Source organism: Delphinus delphis, chromosome 16 (assembly GCF_949987515.2).
Source record: "Delphinus delphis chromosome 16, mDelDel1.2, whole genome shotgun sequence".
In the NCBI taxonomy this organism is placed as follows: Eukaryota; Metazoa; Chordata; class Mammalia; order Artiodactyla; family Delphinidae; genus Delphinus; species Delphinus delphis.
In genome coordinates, this window is record NC_082698.1 from 75,026,241 (window position 1) to 75,049,752 (window position 23,512).

The 23,512-nt window shown below is 41.6% G+C and overlaps 1 long non-coding RNA gene across 1 annotated transcript in view; it reads right to left on the bottom strand.

The window, feature by feature from the left end:
- Positions 1–23,512, bottom strand: part of LOC132439476 (uncharacterized) — a 418,411-nt gene that overhangs the window by 168,906 nt on the left and 225,993 nt on the right. The window contains exon 3 of the long non-coding RNA XR_009522367.2: positions 14,506–14,568. This is a non-coding gene — a long non-coding RNA (uncharacterized lncRNA). The remainder of the gene's footprint in view (positions 1–14,505; positions 14,569–23,512) is intronic.

The window sequence follows — 23,512 nt, forward strand, 5'->3', positions numbered from 1 at the left end:
AGCTGTGTAATCAGTGGGGTCTGGGAGACCTTACTATACTTGGTTCAGCCCTTGAATGCCTTTTGAGACCAAGACAATAGAACATATTATTAGCAAACTACCATAAGTCTCAGAGTATGACACATGAATAGAATGCTTCCTTTTTCTCTTTGCCTGCACAGGGACATAAAAATAGAATAAGTAACTAGTGTATCTGCACATCTACTCACACTAACTTTAAAAAATATACCGAGAGATGGAGCTTGGCAAGAACGACACCCACTATGAGGTGAATCATTTTTATTTTCCTCTAACATTGAGGTTTCTTGCTGACATGAAAGAGTCAACTTAAACCTGTTAGAAAGGCATTTGTTGCAAACTGTTCTTGCCTTTCCATTCCCAGCGTTACAAATTCAGCTCAGGGTCTTATTACTTTTCCTGGGCCACAAAATATCTGCTGAGTTAGTCTCCCTACTCATTCCTGATTTAAAGCAACTCCCACTTGGATGCCAGATAAATGTTCTGAGACACATCCCTGGTCGTGACAATTCCCACCTCCAAAATAATAAATGACTAGCCATCAACGAGAAATTAGGAATTGAGCAAACAAGGTCCTTCAAAATCTGATCCACACCTACCCGTACCATTCATTTTTTCTTTCCACCCCGCTGTAATCTGGAGTTTCCAAGTAGATTTTTTTTTTTTAAATCCTTCCTTTATGTGCTTCAGGCTTTTCTGGCTCTGTTTTTCCTCATGCTACTCCCTCCAAGAAGACTGCACTGCAACTCCCTCTCAGGAGTCTCTCTCCCCCAAGGCCAACCATAAACACCTTCTGTCTCAGAAGCCCTGCTGACATACAACCAGATGCAGTCCTTCCTCTAATTCCTCCTTAGAAACTTTCCTCGATGCCTACTTGTTTAATTTTGTCTTACTCTTTAAGTATATGTGTCTCATTTTCTGCTGCTATGTAGGTAAAGAGCAAAACGCTTATCCCTTTTAAGTCTAGATCATTTTTCAACGATAGACTTTCTGGGATCTACATGCAGAGGCCTCTGTCTCTGAAGAGGGAACCAATTTCCTCTCCTCCCCATATGCAACCAGAGTCCACCTTCTCTCTTCCTGTCCAAGGGGGAATGGCCATATCAGTCACTGGTGGAATGGGGATTTGAATCCAGATCAATGTGCATTAAAGCCCACACTTCTCATCTCTATGCCAACACTTTTCAAATTTTAATCTGTGATTTAATGTGAATCACCTGCAGAACTTGTTAACTACAGATTCCGATTCAGTAGGGCTGACGGGGGGCTAAGACTCTGCATTTGCAAGAAGTTCCCAGATGACGCTGAGGCTGATGGTCCAGAGACCACACTATAAGTACCAGTTTCTTTATACTCCCCTGAGACAGCGCTAGAGTGAGCAACTCAAGTCACTGATGTTCCAATTCTGGGGACTAGCTGGGGGCGGGGAAAGAGGGAAGGAGAGAGGATCCTGACTGCCTTAGCCAAGCCTACCGTTCAAGCTTCTCTGAATGCCCCTCACTGTTCCTTGTGCTATGCTCCATTGCTTCCAGCTTTAACTCTTCCCTTCCTTGTTTTCTCGTAAGAATATTTTCATCTTGAAGCACAAAAGACATTATTTCAGATGATACTTAATGGTATCATTTTGTCTGGATCACAATCCTATCTACACTTACCTTACATCTATTTCATAATGCCCTGCTTTGCTCTTTGACGTGACACAGCAACTCATATAAAAGTCCCTAATTATCTAGATTTCCATCATTAAGCATCACTTTGTATTGCACTTGTTTGTAAAGAAACAAATAGAATGTGTTAGCTATTTTTTTCTAAGATGGAGAGGTCCAATGTAAGTCACAGGAGTTGCAAATGTGGGATTTATTCATCCATTTATCCACCCATCACTGTCCGGCCGCTACGGTACACCAGGAACTATGCTAGGTTTGCCCTCGTGATCCTTTGTTCCATTTGGAAATCAAAACATAATGTATATATATTTTATTACACTATTTTTATATTACGTGCATGATGCTATAAAACCCAGTAATTTAATTAAATAAATTTAGCTTACTTATTTTTAACTATTTTAGTGTACTTGTTCAGATGCTCTGATATAATGTGGTAATTAATGTCACTTCTCAATATAAAATCTCATTCCAGGGCTTCCCTGGTGGCGCAGTGGTTGAGAGTCCGCCTGCCGATGCAGGGGACACGGGTTCGTGCCCCGGTCCGGGAAGATCCCACATGCCGCGGAGTGGCTGCGCCCGTGAGCCATGGCCGCTGAGCCTGTGCGTCCGGAGCCTGTTGCTCCGCAACGGGAGAGGCCACAACAGTGAAAGGCCCGCGTACCGCAGAAAAAAAAAAAAAAAAAAAAAAAATCTCATTCCAGTAACTCAGCCTCTGCAGATATTCATTCTAAAATGTGCCCATGCACACACACAATCTCCCCTCATCTTTAGTGAAGTGAAAATGAATCAATTTTTATTAAATTTATCAGCTTCAAAGGAAGGGCTTTGTGTCTTTGGCCACATCATCAGGCTTTAATTGGCTTCCATTCTGTTACAAGTGAAGTTTTAAAACCTTTGCCTTCAAATCACAAGTCATCTTCTCTCTCCCAGTCTTCATTCAAAAGTTCCCAATCTCTGGCTGTCCAGTGGAGCCACCCCTGACCCTCACTCACATCCTTTTTCTCGTTACACTCACTTGCTGTAATGCTGAGAACCTTGCATGTAATGTCTTTTTTACTCTCACAACAATCACATGTGGCAGGTCTATTATCTACCCCATTTTACAGATGGAAATGAAAGCTTAGAGAGTGAAGTAATAACCACTAACATTGACTAGAAATATATATGCTCTACAAAATTTACAGTGTTCTCACTTGTCACTTATCCTGCCTATGGGTAGGGTCATCTTAAATCTCCACTTTTACACAAGAAGCACCCAGGCAGAAAGGGCCAAGTGCTTGATCCAAGTTGACACAGACAGTTCGTGATGGAGCCAGGATCCCAGCATTGGAGTCCAGTCTGGAGCCTGGGCTCTTACCCACCATCAGCTAACCTGATGAGGGTCCCACAGCTGAAGGAGAGTGGCGGAGCCGGGAGACAAAGGTCTGTCCAAAAACAAAGGCCCTAAAGTCGGTCACTGTGCACACGGCTTACTTTCTTCAGAGCTATCCTTCTCAGTCCAAAGGACAGGTTTAAATCTGTGCATTATTTGAACTCAAAGCAGCACGGGGAAAGTAATAATAATTTGATACTTGCTTCCTTTTCTGACCATCATCATCTGTCTACCCACTGGCATCTGTGCCCCTGCACCTATCCAGGGCCAACCCGGCCCACTGTTCTCACCCACTCAAGGTCTTTACTCCTGAAGTGCCCCGCTCTCCCATTCGCTGTCAGTTTATCCTTCCTTTCTCAATTATTTCCATCATTTTACAAACAGGCTATACAGTCTCCCAGCTTCAGAAAGCCTCACTTGGTCCCAGGTCCTGCATCTTCTACCTGGACCACACCACTACTGCACGACGTTTCTGCTGCCTCTCAAGGTCAACCTTGCCTACAAAGTCGTCTATACCACCTACCTCCATTTCCTCACCACCGCTTCATATCAGACTTTTATTTCTCTGGCTGCCAATATTTCTATGATAAACACTGTACTACTCTTATTATCAAAATATATTAAAATGTATAGGTAGTATGCTTTTATACAGGGTACCACACAAACACACACACACACACATCTCATAACAAAAAATACTGTGACTCATTAAAACTGTGTGTATATGCCAATGTTACAGCTCAAGTTCCTATATATCACAAATTTATGTTATCAGTCTCGTCCTTTCCTCATTCTTGAGACTGAAATCTTGCTCCAGAAGATTTCATACAGATTTACCACCAGGTCAGCATGAGCTCTCCTCTCCTGCCAGCCGCCCCTGTGTGAGTCCCTTCCATTGTGACTCACGGAATCTCTAACCCATTGTGAACAGTCTACCAACTGGCTTCCATTTTTTCCCCTCACATCTTTTAGATTTACCTTGATAGCATCATGTTGCCTTTTGTTTTCTGTTCTTCAGAAACTTCCCCCTTTTCAGCTACCTCAGGCTCAAATGGAGGAGGAAAGACGGCTGGCTGTATTCAGGGCCACATCTAGGTGTACAATTGATGCATGCTACTGCTTCTTCTCTTTCGTTGTCCACGCCCTATGGTTACACTTCCTCTCAAAACCACTCCTACCTAAAGATAAATAGTGCGTCCTCTACCCCTAAGAAGCTGGCAGCACAGAGATGCACACACAGTGGTAATGCAGCATGAACGATCTCTAAGATAATGGCTCTCCAGGAGCACATGGAGGAAAAACTAGTTTACACTTGGGGAGAAAAGGGCAGGAAGAGATATCCCACACACACTTTGAAGATCAGTGGAAATTATCATGGCTAAGTCATGATCCAGTAACGGGAAGAGGCACCAGTGAACTTGGGAGAGGGAGGGGCAGAGCATGGCCTGTTAGAGCATCTTTTTGTAAGGGTAGAAATCAGGGTGGGGGGCTTCCCTGGTGGCGCAGTGGTTGAGAGTCCGCCCGCCGATGCAGGGGACGTGGGTTCGTGCCCCGGTCCGGGAAGATCCCACATGCCGCGGAGCGGCTGGGCCCGTGAGCCATGGCCGCTGAGCCTGCGCGTCCGGAGCCTGTGCTCCGCAACGGGAGAGGCCACAACAGTGAGAGGCCCGCGTACCACAAAAAAAAAAAAAAAAAGAAATCAGGGTGGAAGTTAGGAAATGGTGGGAAACAAAGCTCGAGAATTAGGCAAAAACCAAATCACACACTAAGAAAACTAGTTTTGTTTTTTTCAAGTCAAGGGGAGTCTGCTTACTTCAAACAATAAAATAGTTAATATTTACTGAGAGCTTACAATGTGCCATTTATTATCTTCACAACACTCCTGCGAGGCAAGTGCTATTACTTTTTTTCCATTTTATAAATAAGAAAACTGAGAGACACAGAAGTTAAGTAATGCTGAAGGTCAGACAGCTAGGAAGAGGCTCAAGTTGAATGATAATGAGACTTTGATTTCAGAAAGGTAAAGGGATGTATTCAGTTTCTGGGTTGCTCCTGTATGATGCACAGAAGGCTAGGACAGAGATATGGAGAAGTGGGGAGGGGCATGAGGAACAAAGCAATTCAGTTCCGCCATTGTGATTGGGGGTCTGGGGTGAAAGTCCAGCTACAGTGGTCCAGCTGGATACACAGATGTGGACTAGGGAAAGACGTCTAGGCTGGGGGCAGAGATCTGAGTCACTGGGCTAAAGGTCATAGCTTAAGCCTGGAAGTTAAGTGAATTAGGCGGAAAAGAATTCTAAACAGAATTCTGGCAGGGGCAGGGAAGGGGATTTGTACTTAAGCAATAGACAGAAGAAAGAAACAGAAAGGAAGGAAAAGAGGGAGGGAGAAAGATAGAAAGACAATGAGGGGAAAAGAGTACCAGGAGATTCAAGCAGAGGAAAGTGCCTTGGAATACAAGGAAAGAGGGCATTTCAAAAAGGTCATTGGTAACAAATTTTGCAGAGCAGTCAAGAAAGTTAGGACTCAAAAATTCTTGGTGTTTATCAACCAGGGGATCTTTCTCATTTTGGCAATTGCCGTTCCAGAGAAGTGGTGGAATCAGAGGCCAAACTGCAGCTGTTTGAGGAGTTCTGGGAACATGAGGAAACTGAAGGAAAGAACAGGGTCATGGAAGACAGGAGAAAGCGGAGGAGGGAGACACAGAAATCAAAAGAAAACCTAGGCAGGGGTGTTGTTTGCTTTTTCTTTGCGACTCTTGCCCAATTTCCATTTACATATGAGAGGCAAATCTTCCAAAGAACCAGAAAGTGTGAAGACCCAAGAGGCAGCAAACACAGAACGGATGTAGGAAGGACTCAGGGCCAGACTGTCTCATGCTGTCTTTTGAGTCTATTCTTTCCTCCTGCTGGAAGTTTCCTCTTTTGTCTCGAATCTCCTTTTTCCTGAAAAAGTTATCAATGTATCTTCCCGCTTTCAATCTATTTCCACAGAGTGTTGCTCAGTTAATTTTCCTCATGTTATTCCCCTGCTCCTACTCTTTCAGTGTATTCTGTTATTTTCAAATGAAATTCCAAGCTCCTTTAGAAATATAATTATTCTCCTTTCGGTCTTACCCACTTTGCCCTGTTCTTAGAGCGCCACCCCGCCTCCACACAAGCCAAGTCCTGAGGATGTAGCATTCTACCCTATACCTGTGATCCTTTGCAATGCCTACTGGGTTGTTTCTTTTTTTCTGCCCCTATAAACCCTACTTTTCCTGAAACCTCGTAATATGTCACCCTCTTCTTATAGAGGGGTCTCCATGCCCTTGAGGCCATATAAAAATGTTATCTTTTATTCTACCTTGGCAGGTCATCAACACATCATAAACATTTTCCGAAAGTTATATATGTTTATCACTGTGAAAAGTATCAAGAATATAAACATGCTAAAGATAGAATCCATGACAACTACGGGATCATAATCTGTTCGGTATTTAAACAACTTGTTCACATTATTTAAATCTGGTCTTATATTTTAACACTTACTAAAAAATGTGTGTACCTTGTCATCAAAACTGGACTGCAAGCTCTTCAAGAGAGAAGCTGTGTATTAAAGCGTTAGCACAGATCATCTGAAATTTCATCTCAGGAACATACAGCAAGAATTGAATAAGTATTTTGCTGAAAGGAAACTGGACAGAATTTGCAATCTCAGAATAATAAGAAACTGTGTAAATTGAATTTTCTTTTTTCCCCCTATAATATGCTGGAATGTAAATATAGCACTTCCACAGCTTTTGCCTTTTATCACATTATGAGATCTTTTTTTTTTCAAGGCATTCTTATATGTGCTTTGGATTTATTTCTTCTTATACCTGCATGCATGCTGCATGTTGTTTCCTGTGAAGATTGTGCCTCTCATTTTCACATTCTTTTCTATGATTTTCACTGTAAGCCTATGAGCTTCCTCATTTCTCTTAGAATGTAATTTAATTTATTCATGTTATGAAACTGTGTCTAAAACCTTCTTTTACTTAAAAAGTATCATCTACGAACTCCAAATTTGGATTTTTATGAAATAAATCATCTCTATTACTTTACCTATCACTCTTAGTTTTCTATGGCTACTCTCGTTATAATTTTTAGTTATCCCCTAAGATTTATTTTATTTCCATATTCTGATACTATTTTTGTGGGTTCTTTGTTCTGTGTCTTAAATGCTACTCTGTGATATATTTTGATCATCTGATCAACTTATTTTGAATTTTTTCGCATTTTATTTCTTTTGTGTATAGCATAACAAACAAATGATCCTTTTATTTAAAAATACGATCTGTGACTTTCTGCTTTATTTTGTTCCTGATCTGGATTTTCTTTTCCTTTTAGTTCAAATGTTCCACTGAGAATTTAAGTTTTTGTTTTTGTTTTTGTTTTTGTGGTACACGGGCCTCTCACTGTTGTGGTCTCTCCCGTTGTGGAGCACAGCCTCCGGACGCGCAGGCTCAGCGGCCATGGCTCACGGGCCCAGCCGCCCCGCGGCATGTGGGATCTTCCCGGACCGGGGACGAACCCATGTCCCCCGCATCGGCAGGTGGACCCTCAACCACTGCGCCACCAGGGAAGCCCCTAAGTATTTTTTTTAAAAAATGGATTGCTTTCAATTGGTTCATTTCTGAAAATGAATTTGCTTTTTCATCTATTTCCGTGTAATGTATTAAAATCTTGCTAGAGAGCTATTAGATTTACTACCTTCACTTACAGTGCCTTCTTCAGCCTAATTGTGGGGCATTCCACGTGTTGGGCAGCAGTACCCTGGTGTGTAAGATTCACACTGGTGCCCTGAGACCCCCGTGTGGCCAGCAGGTTTGGGGCATGGGGCCCAATCCTCAGAGGCAGGTGTGGCTGAGCCGGGTCTGTGCTGAGCCTCAGGTCTTGCAGGCTGCAAGGACAATGGGGATTCCCAGTATCTGCTGCTCCTCCGAGATGCTCTGAGCACAGAGGAGGTGGGCTCTGCCACCCGGACGGCAAGTTCAGTGTCCAGACAGAGAGTGAGCTGCCGCCCCTCAGGGACCAGGGGCTGTGAGCAGATGGAGGGAGTGGAGGGACAGGTTGCCAAGGGGCCTGGGGCAGAACAGGGAGGAGGACCATGTGGACAGGATCCGGGCTGGGGGGTCCTGGAGAGAACAGCTCTCCATGGCAGGCCCACATCTTTGTCTTTACCTAAAGCTGGTACTTCTGTCCAGTACCTCCCGGACACCCAGGCAAGGGACCCCTGCCTCGGTTTGTGCATTACAGTCTTGCTTCTCAGAGCGCAGTCACTGACGGCAGCAGCTGGGTGCGGCGCAGAAATGCAAAAGCGGAGGCCCACCTGAGCCCTTGGGAATCAGGATCTGTATTTGCACAGGTGACTGTACACACATTTGCATTTGAGAAGCACTGCATCAGAGGACCCGCTCTGGCCCTCATCCTTTCCGAGGGACATGCCCAAGGGGAGCTGGGTTCCTTTTAGACCAGGCTTCATACTCAGGTCCCCAGAATCCCTTGCCCACAGGCCCAAGTCTGCTCATTTCTAGGGTATACAGTGGTGTTTTCACAAGATACATCCTCCCTTGCATCCAGGACCCAGCAGGTGGTCAAGAGACAGCTGTGACACAGTGGGGAGGAGTGGGTTGGACTTCCAGGCTGAGTGTCCACATAAGGCCCTGGAGGAGCGGGAAAGCGCCAGGGGTGGGAAGGAGGGCGGGTCCAGGGCCTCCAATTATACTTTTGCTCCTGGTCCCTTTAGACAGGGTTGAGCCCACTTCTGTCCATTTAGAGCTGATATACACATCTAGTGGGGTCCAAGCTATGGGCAGGGTGATGGCTACAAAAGAATATATGCTTTCTACGAAAATTTTAAATATTTGATACTAACATGTTAGGCTGGATTCCAGAATCACTTGCCTTATTCTAAGAAATTTCAACATTACAGTTGTCAATGAAAGAAAGTAATATCAGATTCTCTAGGTATAATTTCAATTCCAGGAACCTTCTGAATGGCTATAAAATAGGTTTTAAACTTTTTATCATCTCCTTGTTCTTACAAAGCATCCCACAAATAGCAGGTATCAAGACTTTGGAGAGATCACTGATTGGAAATTACAAGTCAGCGTTTCTAACATAATACCTCATAAGAAAAAGTTATTTGTGAATTTACGCTTTTCATTAAAACATTTGAAAACATTTTATTTGGAAATTCAATACTTAGTTTTCTTCCCAATACTTTTTCTTTTCTCTTCTTCTTTTTCTAAAACTTATTTTATTGAAGTATAGTTGATTTACAATGTTGTGTTAATTTCTGCTGTACAGCAAAGGGATTCAGGGATACATATATACACATTCTTTTTCATATTCTTTTCCATTATGGTTTATCACAGGATATTGCATATAGTTCCCTGTGCTATACAGTTGCTTATCCATCCCATATATAATAGTTTACATCTGCTAATCCCAAACTCCCAATCCATCTCTTCCCCACCCCCCGTCGCCCTCGGCAACCACAAGTCTGTTCTCTGCATCAATGAGTCTGTTTCTGTTTTGTTATTTTCTCTTCTTTTAACACAAAGTATATGTATTGAAATTTTGTTCACGAAATTCCATATGGATGCCCCCAAATCCTATCTAATTTACCCAAGTACCTACCACACAAATATCACACATACATAATTAAGTGAAAAAAGGTGAGAAGCATATACCCAGTTAGCCAGAGTTAAAAAAAGCTAAGGGAGCCAAAATAGGCAGAGTGGAGAAGGATACTCCTTCCCATCACATGAGGTGTGTCTTCAGGTCACAAATGTCTATTATTTCTGACTTTTATTGGAAGTATATCCTTTTATAAAGTGGATTTCCTTCCTTTGTACAATTTTTAAAACAGATTTTCCCCCTCAACAGATCAGCTTCAAACTTTTTAAAACATTTTCCTAACATATAATTATCATCTTCCAAAGATCCAAAAGTGCTGTCAATGTGACTGAAATCAGAACGTAAATATTTTATAAACAGCTGTCAAATCTCAACTGGCAGAAAACAAAAACCCCCCGAATTACTGTAATCTAACCACGAGGCTACATCATTTAATTGACAGATAAGACATTTTTCGAGCTTCCGTTTTCCCATCAGCATTTTAATACATTTGCATGGTGTGCCATCCTGGATCGTCCCTGTGACAACTGACTTGGAAGATGGGATTAACTCTGAAGCTCTCTAAGGGAGAAGCCTAGCACAGTAATTGAACTCAGTTTCATGGAACATTTTTCACACTCACTGTATTTGGAATGTCTGTTACTAACAGGGACTAAATATTGGCATCATGGGAATATTATGTTGGCCACTGGAAAAAAAGGCAGCTTTGCTCTTAGTAGTTCGATAATTTATTATTTCATTCTTTTGGGCCTTCATTCAACAAACATTTCCAATCATCTATGTGCCAGGCTTAACTAATAAATCTACGCAAGATCCAAAGAACTGGGCTCTGTCACCCATCACCATAGATCAGAAATGCCACTAGTGCCGATACCAAAAGTGGTCCCTCCCAAGGATTTACTGCTATTTTCTGTGTGTACTGTTCTCTGTCCCTGTTCTCAGAATTTGTTTTTTCATCTTTTTTTTTTTTTTTCTTTCTTTCCAGTCTAGAGCAACAAACCCATCGGGGACATCTATAAGCACTGTTTAATTTCTTTTGGGATATTTTGCCTAAGGCATTTTTTGACTCTACATTCATTCATTCAATAAATATTTACTAAGCTTCTTGCAGGGAACAGGCATCTTTATAGGTATTGCGGTTCAGGCAGTGAGGAAAAGAGACCAGAGAGGCCCTGCCCTCAAGGAGCTTAGACCATACAACAAACCATAAACACATGTCGGAATTCTTCATGTCTTGCCTAAATCCCTTAAGCTATACAAATAAGTACTTTTTCCATATGGGGGTATTTTAATATGCCTTAAAAATAAAACTTCTAAGTTTTTTTTTTTAATACTTTATTTATTTATTTGGCTGCGTCGGGTCTTAGTTGCAGCACACGGGATCTTTGTTGCAGCATGCGGGGTCTAGTTCCCTGACCAGGGATTGAACCCGGGTCTGCTGCACTGCAAGCACGGAGTCTCAGCCACTGGACTACCCGGGAAGTCCCTAAAACTTCTAGTTTTTAAATGGAATTAAACTTGGAATAGTTCTCATTTAGAGACAGTGGTTAGGGAAGATTTGCAGCTGAGATCTCAATGGGAAACTTCAGGGACAGAACCTTGCAAGCCAGGGGACTGCCGTGCCAGGGCCCTAGGGAGACAAGAACACAAAGGAACAGAATGAAAGACAGGGCCACTGGTGTTGAGGAAGCAGGGAGAAAAGGCACAAGTAGAAGCCTGATTGTATCAGATAGGTAAGACGTGGTCATGTGTTTGGGTTCTACTCTAAATGCAGAGAAAGGAGTTGAAGGGTTTTGAGCAGGTCTCAGGAGAATAACAAGCTCTGATCTAGTTTCCCCAGACACTGGTCTTGCACACAGAAGGGATTTTGGTGTGGCAAGAATAGAAGCCAGGAGACCACCAGGAAGCTTACACAGTTGTCCTGGCAAGAGAGAATGATGACTTGGAGCAGGGTTGTAACAGAAGATACAGAAAGAAATTAAGAATTTCAGGATGTTTTTGAAATAAAGGACAGCAAAAGGAAAATAACTGATAACTCTTTAGTTTAATGGCCAAAAAGAAGAAAGTTGACTTTAGTAGACACAGCATTTTCCTGCATTAGCAATGGACATCCAACAAGGTAAGTTATTATTTTATATTAAGAGAATATCAGAATATCATACACCCTCCATTTACACACAAAGAGCAAAGGTCCAGAGAGGTGAAGGAGCTTTTTTGAGCCTCCAAAGAGCTGGCTGTCACCTGCATTTCCCATCTCCTAGTTTCCAGACCAGGGACTTTTCCATTATCCAGCACTCCTCCCCTGACTCAGCTCAGTACCTTATTCAATATCTTGCATGTCTTTCTTTGGAAAGGAATTTTATTATATAATTTATCTTTTTCCTGCATTTTTTTCTGAGCCTACTGAGTGAAGTAATAGACACTGTTAGAAGGGAAGTATTTAATATTAGGACTGTAGCTTAAAAGCTTAGTTTTGGTGGCCATATTTAGACCATTAGTCCTAAACTTTTATTTCAAAAGAACAAAAAGCAAAATAAAAAACTTGGAATTAGTATTTCTTTCACCTGCTTTCATAGGCAATTTCAATTCATCCTGATTCCCCCAAACCAGAGTTTTCTCTTTCCTTTTTTTTTTTTTTTTTTTTTTTTTTTTTTGCGATACACGGGCCTCTCACTGTTGTGACCTCTCCCGTTGCGGAGCACAGGCTCCGAACGCGCAGGCTCAGCAGCCATGGCTCACGGGCCCAGCCGCTCCGCGGCATGTGGGATCTTCCCAGACCGGGGCACAAACCCGTGTCCCCTGCATTGGCAGGCAGGCTCTCAACCACTGCACCACCAGGGAAGCCCCTCTTTCCTTTTATTTAAAAATATGGAATAGCCCCAGTTCACTTAGTTTTATAAATGGATAATCTAGTGGAATTTCTGTATTATTGAACGACATGCAAAGGATTAGTGCACTGATGATGCCACAAAAACAGTACAGGCTCCTGGCATCATAATGCCAGGACCAGCACTGACGTAGCAGAGTACCGGGAAGGGCACCTGACAGGTCCAAGTTCAAACCTTGCCTTTGACACTTACTACCATAGGACAAAGTTGTTACATCTCAAAGCATCAGTTTCCTCACTGTAAAATGGGGATCATAATACTTACCCGGATGGCACTACTGTGAAGACTAAATAAGGTATAGAAATACTTATCTAGCATCATGACCAGATATGAATGCTAGAATCAGCTAAGTCTGCATTTGACTCCGAGTATCAGAAGACCTAACAAGCTTGTGTAAGGGATTTATTTGTCTCCTACAACAGGAAATGTAATGGTAGCTTCACTAGAGCTTAAGAGTGTCATCAAGGTGTCAAGCTCCTTTTACCTTTCTGCTCCAATATCCCTGGTTGTGGCTTTTGTCCTTGTGATTACAAGATGGGGGCTGTGCTTTGTATTAATCATGTTTTTATTTTCTGTATTTTATGATGTTTTGACATCTTAAAAGTTGCTGACCAGGGAGAAACTGTCCGTCCCAAGACTAGCCAATTCTTAGAAATAGCAAAGGGTTTGGCCTGGAGCACATCTTTTGCATGGAAACCAAACAATCCTGAGTGTATAGTCCCATCCACCTTCTTATCTAACTCACACACCAAGTCAATATTTCCCCTGCCTAAATCAACACCCTGCCAAGTACCAGGCAACCAGAGACCACCCTTGCAGCCCAGGGCCCACCGACATTATTCTAACTGGCCAATCCTAATCTGTTTACCCTGCCCTGCCTCTCCTTTCCTGACGAAACTCCCAAGAAAGACACTGACCTAGACTTTCTCCTCATTTCTGTTTTCTGCCCCTTGACCAGACCTGGTCTTCCTCAGATGGCCCTTCATGGAGTGCTCCCTTCTCTCGGGAAATGCAAGTAATAAATTCTTCTTCCAGTGACACTGACTTCTCTGTGTCATCATTCAGTCACTTTCATAAATTAAGATCCTGCAGCCACAAATTTTAGAACTACTTTTCAGGTAGAAAGATGGGGCAATAACAAAGGAAAATGTTCCAAAAATATTCTCCTCTTGAAGCTCTGCTCTTTTATTTCAGGAAGGGAATTAATTCAGGAAGGGAAACCCTCCCCAGGGCCCATCACTCAGAACTCATTAGCCAGAAACGGGTCATGTGGCTGCAGCAAAGGAGTCTGGGAAGTCTTATTGTCCTTCAAAACTTCAGGAATTTTTAAGAAAGGAATAGGGGAGAATGTATATTGGGTAGGCTATCTGCACTGTCTGCTGAATAGAAAAAGTATTATGAACAATAACATTTAAAAAGGATTGAGCTTTTTCACAATGTTGCTCTTTCTTCATACTTACGATCGGATTTTGTACAGGATTCCAAATAAGGCGATATAAATAATCAAAAGATAATATTTAAGCTATGAATTAGGCAAGCTATAAGGTCCTATATTTGCTAAAACGTCAAACATTTTCCACTATTTAAAAACCCTCACATTACTACAGTTAAGATACAATACGTTTTTGAAATAAAATCAACTTATTTCATATTTCAACAAATTCCTTCATTGTAATTTTGAATCTGATGAACAAATTAGTAAAAAAAAAGTACCTTTACTGAGACACAAAAAGTTGAGCATGACTTATTTATATTAAGATGCACAGAGTAACAATTATAAATTGTACTGAAAAACACCAACCTAGAAATTCCTATTCTTCATTAACCTCTGCTCACAGATCAAGCCATCAGCCCCCTTTTTAAAGCAAAGAACTCAACTCAACAAAAGATCTTACCTTACAGTACCTTAGTGGAAGTTCTGAATGTCATGTATTTCGTCTCTAATCAGAAAACAGGTGCTAGAAGAGAACAAGAAAATAGGGTTTACACTAAGCCAGGACCCTGGAAAAGGGAAAGTCACTAGGTTACACACAATGATTTCTAAAAATGTAAGAACATCACAGAATTTTCTAGAAAGTGACTTCAAAGATCATGGTGCCCAACCGCCTCTTGTAACTGATGAGGACACAGGTGGTCAGAGAGTTAAGGCACCTGTTATTGGCAAAAGAAACACGTCTATTGACTTCGGATGAAAGGCTCTTTCTGTAGTTCCACTCCTCACACCTGCCAAAGCTCCAGTCACAGTGAAAGGACATAAAGTAAGAAGAAGAGAAAAAAAAAAAAGCTGCTCATCCCTTAATTTTACATGTTAGTGATGGTGCCTTCCTTTTTCAGTAAATGACTTAGCGCTGTTGACTTTCAAAGAGAAGTCACAGGAATGACCCTTAGAAGTTCCAGTCCACTATCTTCTGCCAGACACTACTGGAAGTATATACACACCATTATCTTATGATTAGTTCAATTCTCATACAGAGATAGGATCAAATCTTTATAAATTGAATTATAATTGACAGACAATATTAGATTAGTTTCAGGTGTGCAACACAGGGATTTGACATTTGTACACATTATGAAATGGTCACCGCAATAAATCTAGAGACCATCTGTCACCATACAAAGTTGTTACAATATACTGACCATATTCCCCATGCTGTACATTACATCATTCTGATTTATTTTACAATTGGAAGTTTGATCCTCTTAATCCCCTTCACTTATTTCACCTGTTCCCCCATCCCTCTCCCCTCTTGCAACCACCAGTTTGTTCTCTGTATCTATGAGTCTGTTTGTGTTTTATTTTGTCCATTTGGTTTTTACATTTTGCATATAAGTGAAATCATACAGTATTTGTTTTATTCTCTCTGGCTTATTTCACTTAGCGTAGTATCCTCTAGGTATACCTATGTTGTCACAAACGGCAAGATTTTATTCTTTTTTATGGCTGAGTAATATTCCAGAATACCACCTTTTTATCCATTCGTTTATCAATACACACGTCAGTTGCTGCCGTATCTTGGTTATTGTAAATAATGCTGCAATGAACATAGGGGTGCATATATCTTTTCAAATTAGTGTTTTTGTTTTCTCCATATAAAAACCCAGAAGTAGAATTGCTGAATCATATGGTAGTTCTACTTTTACTTTTTTGAGGAACCTCCATACTGTTTTCCATAATGACTGCACCAATTTACATTCCCACCAACAGTGTACGAGGGGCTCCCTTTTCTCCACATCCTCGCCAACACTTGTTTTTCTTTTTTTTTTTTTGCGGTACGCAGGCCTCTCACTGTTGTGGCCTCTCCCGTTGCGGAGCACAGGCCCCAGACACGTAGGCTCAGCGGCCATGGCTCATGGGTCCAGCTGCTCCGCGGCATGTGGGATCTTCCCGGACCGGGGCACGAACCCATGTCCCCTGCATCGGCAGGCGGACTCTCAACCACTGCGCCACCAGGGAAGCCCCTTGTCTTTTTGATAACAGTCGTTCTGACAGGTGTGAGGTGGTATCTCACTGTAGTTTTGATTTGCTTTTACCTTATGAGTAGTGGTGTTGAGAATCTTTTCATATGCCTGTTGGCCACCTGTATACCTTCTTTGGAAAACTGTATCTGCAGGTCTTCTGTCCATTTTTTTTTTTTTTTTTTTTTTGCGGTACGCAGGCCTCTCACTGCTGTGGCCTCTCCCGTTGCGGAGCACAGGCTCCGGACGCGCAGGCTCAGCGGCCATGGCTCACGGGCCCAGCCGCTCTAAAGCATGTGGGACCCTCCCGGACCGGGGCACGAACCCGTGTCCCCTGCATCGGCAGGCGGACTCCCAACCACTGCGCCACGAGGGAAGCCCTGTCCATTTTTAAATTTTATTTTATTTTATTTTTTGCGGTACACGGGCCTCTCACTGTTGTGGCCTCTCCCGCCGCGGAGCACAGGCTCCGGACGCGCAGGCTCAGCGGCCATGGCTCATGGGTCCAGCCGCTCCGCGGCATGTGGGATCTTCCCGGACCGGGGCACGAACCCATGTCCCCTGCATCGACAGGCGGACTCTCAACCACTGCGCCACCAGGGAAGACCGCCTCTGTCCATTTTTCAATCGGGTTGTTGGTGTTCTTTTTTTGACATTCAGTTGTATAAGTTTTTAAAATATATTTTGGATTTCAGTCCCTTGTCAAATACATTGTTTGCAGATACCTTGGGATATAATCAAATCTTAAAGAAAATGCCCTAACCCCTCTTTGGACACTGATATTCACATTTTAAAGTGTACAGAGCCAGACATTTGGGCCAGAATCTTAGAAGAGCATCTCTCTTAGAAGGTTGATCCAGAGAAGGAAAAAGGCACCAAGTTCCATGAGAGGAGGAGGGAAGTGTGTTCTTGTGAGGGATGTCCTTGAGGACAGAGCATCCGTCTGGAAGGAACAGTAAGTGCTACAGGAGAACTTGAGGATGAGACCTGAAAAGATATTACTGGATTTTTCAAAGGAGGACTTTGCAGTTTCTAGAGAGGTGAAGGGTAAGTCAGATGACAGGAGGATGAGAAGAGGCTGCGAGGTGAGAAGTAGAGGGATCTTAGGGGCATGTGCAGGGGGATTTCCTCAGCAAGAATGCAAGGAACTCCTCTGAGAGTCTGTGACAGGATAAACCCAGAGGTGGAGAAATGTTTGATTAATAATTTAAAGATAGAGTTTTACTTTACATGTCTTTTTTAAAAAAAGTATCAACCTGCAAAGGATTGGGAAAAAAGAAAAGAAAAAAAAGTCATTGGTCCTTCACAGCTGGAGAAGCAGTATCTCAGGGAACATCAGCCACTTTCCTGGCTCAAAACCACTCATCCCCCGACGCCCAGAGCCTCTCCCTCTACTACTGCTCCCAGCACTGGAACTATCAATCAAGGGACCCTCTCCTCCTTTTGGCAAAAGGCGGGCACCTGACTCAAGCGAGGCCTCTCAGATTGCTTCTCCCTTGGGGGCCCCAGTCTGAGAAGTGTGTCCTAAGGAAGGAAGTGGCTGGAGCCATTCTTTCATGAGAGCCATTCACTTTATGCGTGGGGAAACTGAGGCTGAGGGTGTGAGTGAGCAGAGGTCACTTGAATCCAGGCTGTCTGTCTCTTTCCACTCATTGCCCTGCTCCTTTTAGATACAAGCAACTCCTTAGGAAATAGTATCTCTACAATGGGAACTTCAGGAGAAAATTCAACGGTGTATTAACACACCCATTCCTACCAGAGGAAGTGATGGGTAAGTCATCAAACAAGGAAAATCAACCTTGTTGCCAAAAAAATGCAATCCATAAAAGTCTAAAATAAAGAAAGTATAATCAAGGAAGTCTACCAAAAACCAATATGGAGGCCTCTTTAATACTGATTTCTGTCTCTCCTCTCTATCTAACAAATAGACGTTTTCTGCCATACGGGGCATGCCAGTGAGCCTAGAATTCATCTTTCACCATAGACTCCTTATCGAATCTAACGACTTAAAGGGCAAGTGCTCAGTGAATTCCACTAAGCACGTGCCGGTCTTTTCACAGTAACTTACTAAGTGTCTTGCACCTAGTAGTTGCTCAATATGTCTTTGTTATATGGGTTTTATCATTAAAATTAATAAATATCCAGGACACACTTGTCTAATTTACAATTAAGAGTGTCCCAACATGCCTACATATTGAGATCCACATAACTGAAAATAAGCAAATACATATCTCTCAATAATAAAAATTAAGTGGCACGATTAATGACAAAAGAAACGAACACCATTCAGTCATTAACGTGTCTGCTAATAAAAAGACCTTATTCGCTAAATGAATTGGAGAACAATAAATAAGACTGAACACCCTGAAGTTTATCTAAGTTTCTCTAGATTAGATTCAGCAAAGCATTCATTTTGAAAACCAGCAAGGGAACTGGCTTTCATCCTAGCTTCACATTCACTCTATTGCAAATTAATTGCACATGACATTCATTTAGGGGTAAGCTTCAGATCTCTCAGTATAACTGACAGGTTCTTCCAAATCCCAGTAAACATGGTTCAAAAGGTTTCATAATCAAAATATAATTGGCGATTCTAGAGATCATTGTTGTAATTATGCAGTTAGCCAAATAGTGAGGAAAACAAAGCCAGAGACAGAATAACTTCTAGTATTTGGTGGAAATTAGACCCCAAACTCTCAGGGAGGACCTAGAATATTCCCCTATTTAATTTCACAACGTATCTTTAGTCTTTTAACCTCCTTATCTGATAACAAGTGCTTTGACAAAGTTGAGCCTGACAGCCTATTTCATGGGAATAGGATAAATATAGTTCCAAAAATGTATATATTATGCTAGGTCTGGTTTGCATTCAGTTCTTATCCAAAAACAGCATTCACTAAATATCTTTGCTCATTCAGATTTGCATTTTTATTTGTTCCCTTCAGAGCCCATCTTCTCTTTTTTATCCACACCATCTAGAGAGGGAGAGACAGAACTAATGAAAACATGCAACAGTTCTTACGAATAAACTCGTTCATTCCTTTGTAACTGAAGGAAAACAAAAATCACAGCAGGTGAAAGAGGGTGAGAGAATAAGTGTTGTTTCCTGTGTGCCAGACTGGTATTACTCCCAATTTGCAGAGGCGGCTCAGGGATCAAATAACTGTCTCCAAGTTGACCAGTTAAGGAACTAGCTTAGATCCTTTCCATTTCAAATTCCATTTAATAATAGTAGGAACAACAATAGCAACAACAAACATTTACTGAATGCTCTCCATAGTCCAGGTGCTATTCCAAGCCCTTGACATACACCCAATCATTTCATCATCACAGCCCTATCTATTGCTACCCGCATTTTATAGATAAAGAAACAGATGCTTGCTTGCTCTGTGTAGAACCACAGCTCTACAGGGATTGTCGAGAGAAAACCTGGTGCTGCTTCATGCTTTTCCATTTACCATTATCCTCTTCTCTCTATCCTCCTTGTTTTACTTCATCTTGCTTATGAAATGAACACAACTCCTGGTCTGAATGAGTAGAGAGGTTCCTTTGGTCCATCAATCACTACAAGGATTCTGGGAAGTCATTTGGCTGTTTTGGTCAATAGGCCTTGCTCAGAGCAGCACAACGAGAGTTCCTGGTGGACACCAAGTGTTCTAAGATAGGTTCTACCTGGGCATTCCTGAGAGCACAACACTGTGGGAGGGAGGAGACCGCAAATGGGACTGGCATTCCGGAGCTAAAGAAAATCATCCACTTTGGGAGTTTTTTGTTTTTTCAATCAGTGAGCATTGTATCACCGCTGACTTCAGCGTGGAGACAAACAATGTTGCCTGCCACAACAGTAAACAAAGGATATTGTGGCCATCAAGCCGTCAGCCCGCTGCAGCTGTCCCCTGACTGTGCACCCCGAGGGGATTCAGGATGGAGAAAAGCAAGACACTGGCCCTAGATAGTTAAGATGCACATCAAAGGAATGGTTTCAATGAGTCTAGATTCTTGCATCTTCCTATACATAGAAAAATGCTAAATTCATTAACTTGACATGTCTGTTTTTCTTTAATTAACAGTAATCTTTTGATGTTCCGACTACTTAGCTATTTTGCAAAAACTCTTTTGTATCCCGGCTCCTCCCTCACCTCTTCAGAGCAATCCCTCAGAGGCTGTCATCTAGGCTTAAGTATGTCTGCCGAATAAACGTAATCCTCAATTTTTAGCTCGTGCATTTTTTTCAGTCGACAAGTATCTAAGGAGACACTGCAAACCCAGAATGAGATCCAGTGGACCAGGCTGGCAGACGGGGAGCACAGTTTCAGAAGTCTTCCAGGCAGGTTCCACACTTGTTATCAAGACGGCAGCCAACTTGGTGGTTCATATAAGCAGAAAAGACCTCAGCCAGTGGTTGGGAACGTGGGCAAGATTCAGTATTTTGGGGTGAGTGGACTGGTAATGGTGGAGCAGATCAGATCATTAAGTCCCTTACCTTCACAGGAGGTATGCTGGCGAGGCGGTGAATGGCATCTACATTTAAATTAGAATGAGGAGAGCAAACCAGGATTTGGGGAAGATAAGCTACAAACTGTCTCTTGCCAAGGCCTACCCCAGATCTCTTGTTGGTTCTCCCAGAAACTAACAGAAGGGGATGAATCTCCTCATTTACTGCAGAGACTGGGCAGGCCTGAGACCCGCAGTCTGCTAGTTTTCAATTCTTACCACAACCTGAGCCCGAGGCCTGCAGGAGTGGATACTGAGACTCCTATAAAGTCTCATTAGGCCAAGAGTTCTAGAAATTCGAGGCACTATCAACAGACAATTAAGTGAAAAGTACTGTTCTCCGTTTCAATTTTGACAGAGTCTTAATGGGAGAAGGAAACAGTACCCCCATTCATGGAAAAGGACCGCTTGTCAATCCAATTTTGAGCAAACCTAATCTCGTACTGCTGAGGTAAAAGTTGGAGGCTAACTTCAGCTAGACACACAAAACAGGGTGAAGAGTATTCCCCAAATTTTGTAATTTCACTTTTTGCTCTGTGGACACAGAAAAGTGACTGAAAGGAACTTAACCAATAATATGAATGCTTGTTGGTTAGTTCTTTCTGTAATTAGATGTGAGTTTTGTGTTCTATATTTTAATTGGTTTTATAATTCTGAAAAAAAAAGTATTTAACAACTAATTAGTATTTCTACAGTGCCAGTTAAAGAACAGAAACTTGATGACATTTAACATCTAACTGAGGTTTAAACAGCTCTTTCAACACTAAAGCTATTTTAAAAGTAAAACTTTTTAAAAGATAGTTTTAAATGTAACCCTTTAGAAAGATATATGCATATATATATATTGCATAAAATGTTAACCATAAAGACATTTTAACAATTTAATGAAATAACGCATGACTTTATAAAATCAGACTTTAAAGATTACGACTGCTGGCTGGAAAAGGCAGTTAAATGTCACTTCAATTTATTGCTTTTACTAAAAGATGCACTGAAAACTCAGAAAGCAGAAACTTAGCATAAAGTGAAACATACACAACTTTAGTATCCTACAGTATCCTATGCCTATTTTTCTCCCTGTTATGGACTAAACTGTGTCTTCCTCAAAGTCATAATAAGTTGAAGCCCTAACCCCCAAGGTCGTAGGGTTGGGCCCTCATCCAATAGGACTGTGTCTTTATAAGAAGAGGAGGAGATACCCAGTGCTCTCGAGAACAAGCTCTCTCTTGCTCTCTCTCTACCGCCACCCCCCATGCATAGAAGAGAGGCCACACGAGGACACACTGAGAAGGCACTGTCTGCAAGCCAAGGACAGAGCCCTCCCCAGAAACCAACGCTGCTGGCACCTTGATCTTGGCCCATCAGCCTCCAGTTTAAGCTTAATCTGGTATTTTGCTATAGCAGCCCTAGAAGACTAAGACACTCCCAATTTTCTATTCAGTCCTACAGTGAACAAAAGCCTTTGGAAGATTATGTCTAGCTTTATCTGTAGGTTTGGCTTTTATTTTTCTTTAAAATCATAAAATCATAGAATGTTGAAGCTGAAAAGAATTAAAGAATCACTTAGCCCAAGTCCTACCATTCCTACATTTTGTCCTTGTCTTCCAAGTGGTGGATTTAAAATAAAATATGACCTTTGAGTAGAACATGTATGATGACAGAAGAGAAATATCCCTGTTTGCTAACTAACACCTTTCGGTATAAGGATAAAAAACAAACAAGCACATTTCAAAACCACAGCTCCTTTCATAACAATTAATTTGAAGGCAACTCATACCACTGGATATTCTGTGAGACCTATTATCTGAATGAGAGGGTGAAAGAGTAATTTATTGCATGTGATTCACCATAATATTTCTTAAACTGGTAAGACAGGGTGATCAGAAAGTAGTTAATCTGTATTACTGGTAGAAATGAGGCGAGAAGAGGGGCCATGGGTTACAAACTTTCACTTTTCCTTTTATCCAGAAAAACTATTATTTTCTACCTTTTTATTCATAGTGGAGATAGAGTTATTTATGAGTTGATACATGCACTTGTGAGTAAGTTTAGGAGACTAGCTTATTTACAATTCTAAGGAACCTATGGAAACAGAGTGGGAAGAATCCTCAGGGGCAGGAAGCTGTGTTGTTCACCCTGCTTCTGTCATTCATTTCCTGTTCTTAGGTCTTAATCTCTGTCAGCCTGAATTCTAGGCAGCCTAGCAACTTAGAAACAGAATTAAATGACCATTCCTGTATAACAATACATAATAAAACACTTTTCTTTTTTTCTAAGTTATAAAGTTATTACTCACTCACTTATTAAGCTCACTTAATAAACCAAACAATACTTAGTTACATAAAAGGAAAAAAAAGATTTTGTCTTCCTCCCATTCTCACTCCCAAATTTAATCCCTTGAATGTTTACAGTTTGATGTTTATCATTACATGTGCTTTCACTTTTCATTCAAACTTACGCATTTCCTTTACTGTTATCCTGCCATTTATATTATTACGCATATTCCCTTCTCACTAAACAATACAGCACAAATTCCTCATCCATCCCAGCGGATCTAACACACGCTTTGTAAGAGCTGATGAACCCACCTCAGCATGGATGTGCCACAATTTATTCAATTCCTTTTACTGTTTATGAGAACAGGATTGTTTCCTTTTTTCTATTACAAACAATTTAGCAATAATGATCCTTTGTCTCTGTACATGTATGTTAATTTTTATAGTTATATATTCCTAAAACTATAACTTATAGGTCCTAAGATCATCACATTTATTTTAGTAGGAAATGCTATTCACTTATCAAAAATATTTAGCAATTTGTTTCCCACTTTCCTCACTGTAATTGGATATTATCTCTGTCTATCTACTGATCAATAGGTAAGTCTATCTGATTTTTGGCAAGAAAAACAGTGTTCTCAGCAGCATCTCTTTATTATCTGTTGGTTCTCAGAGG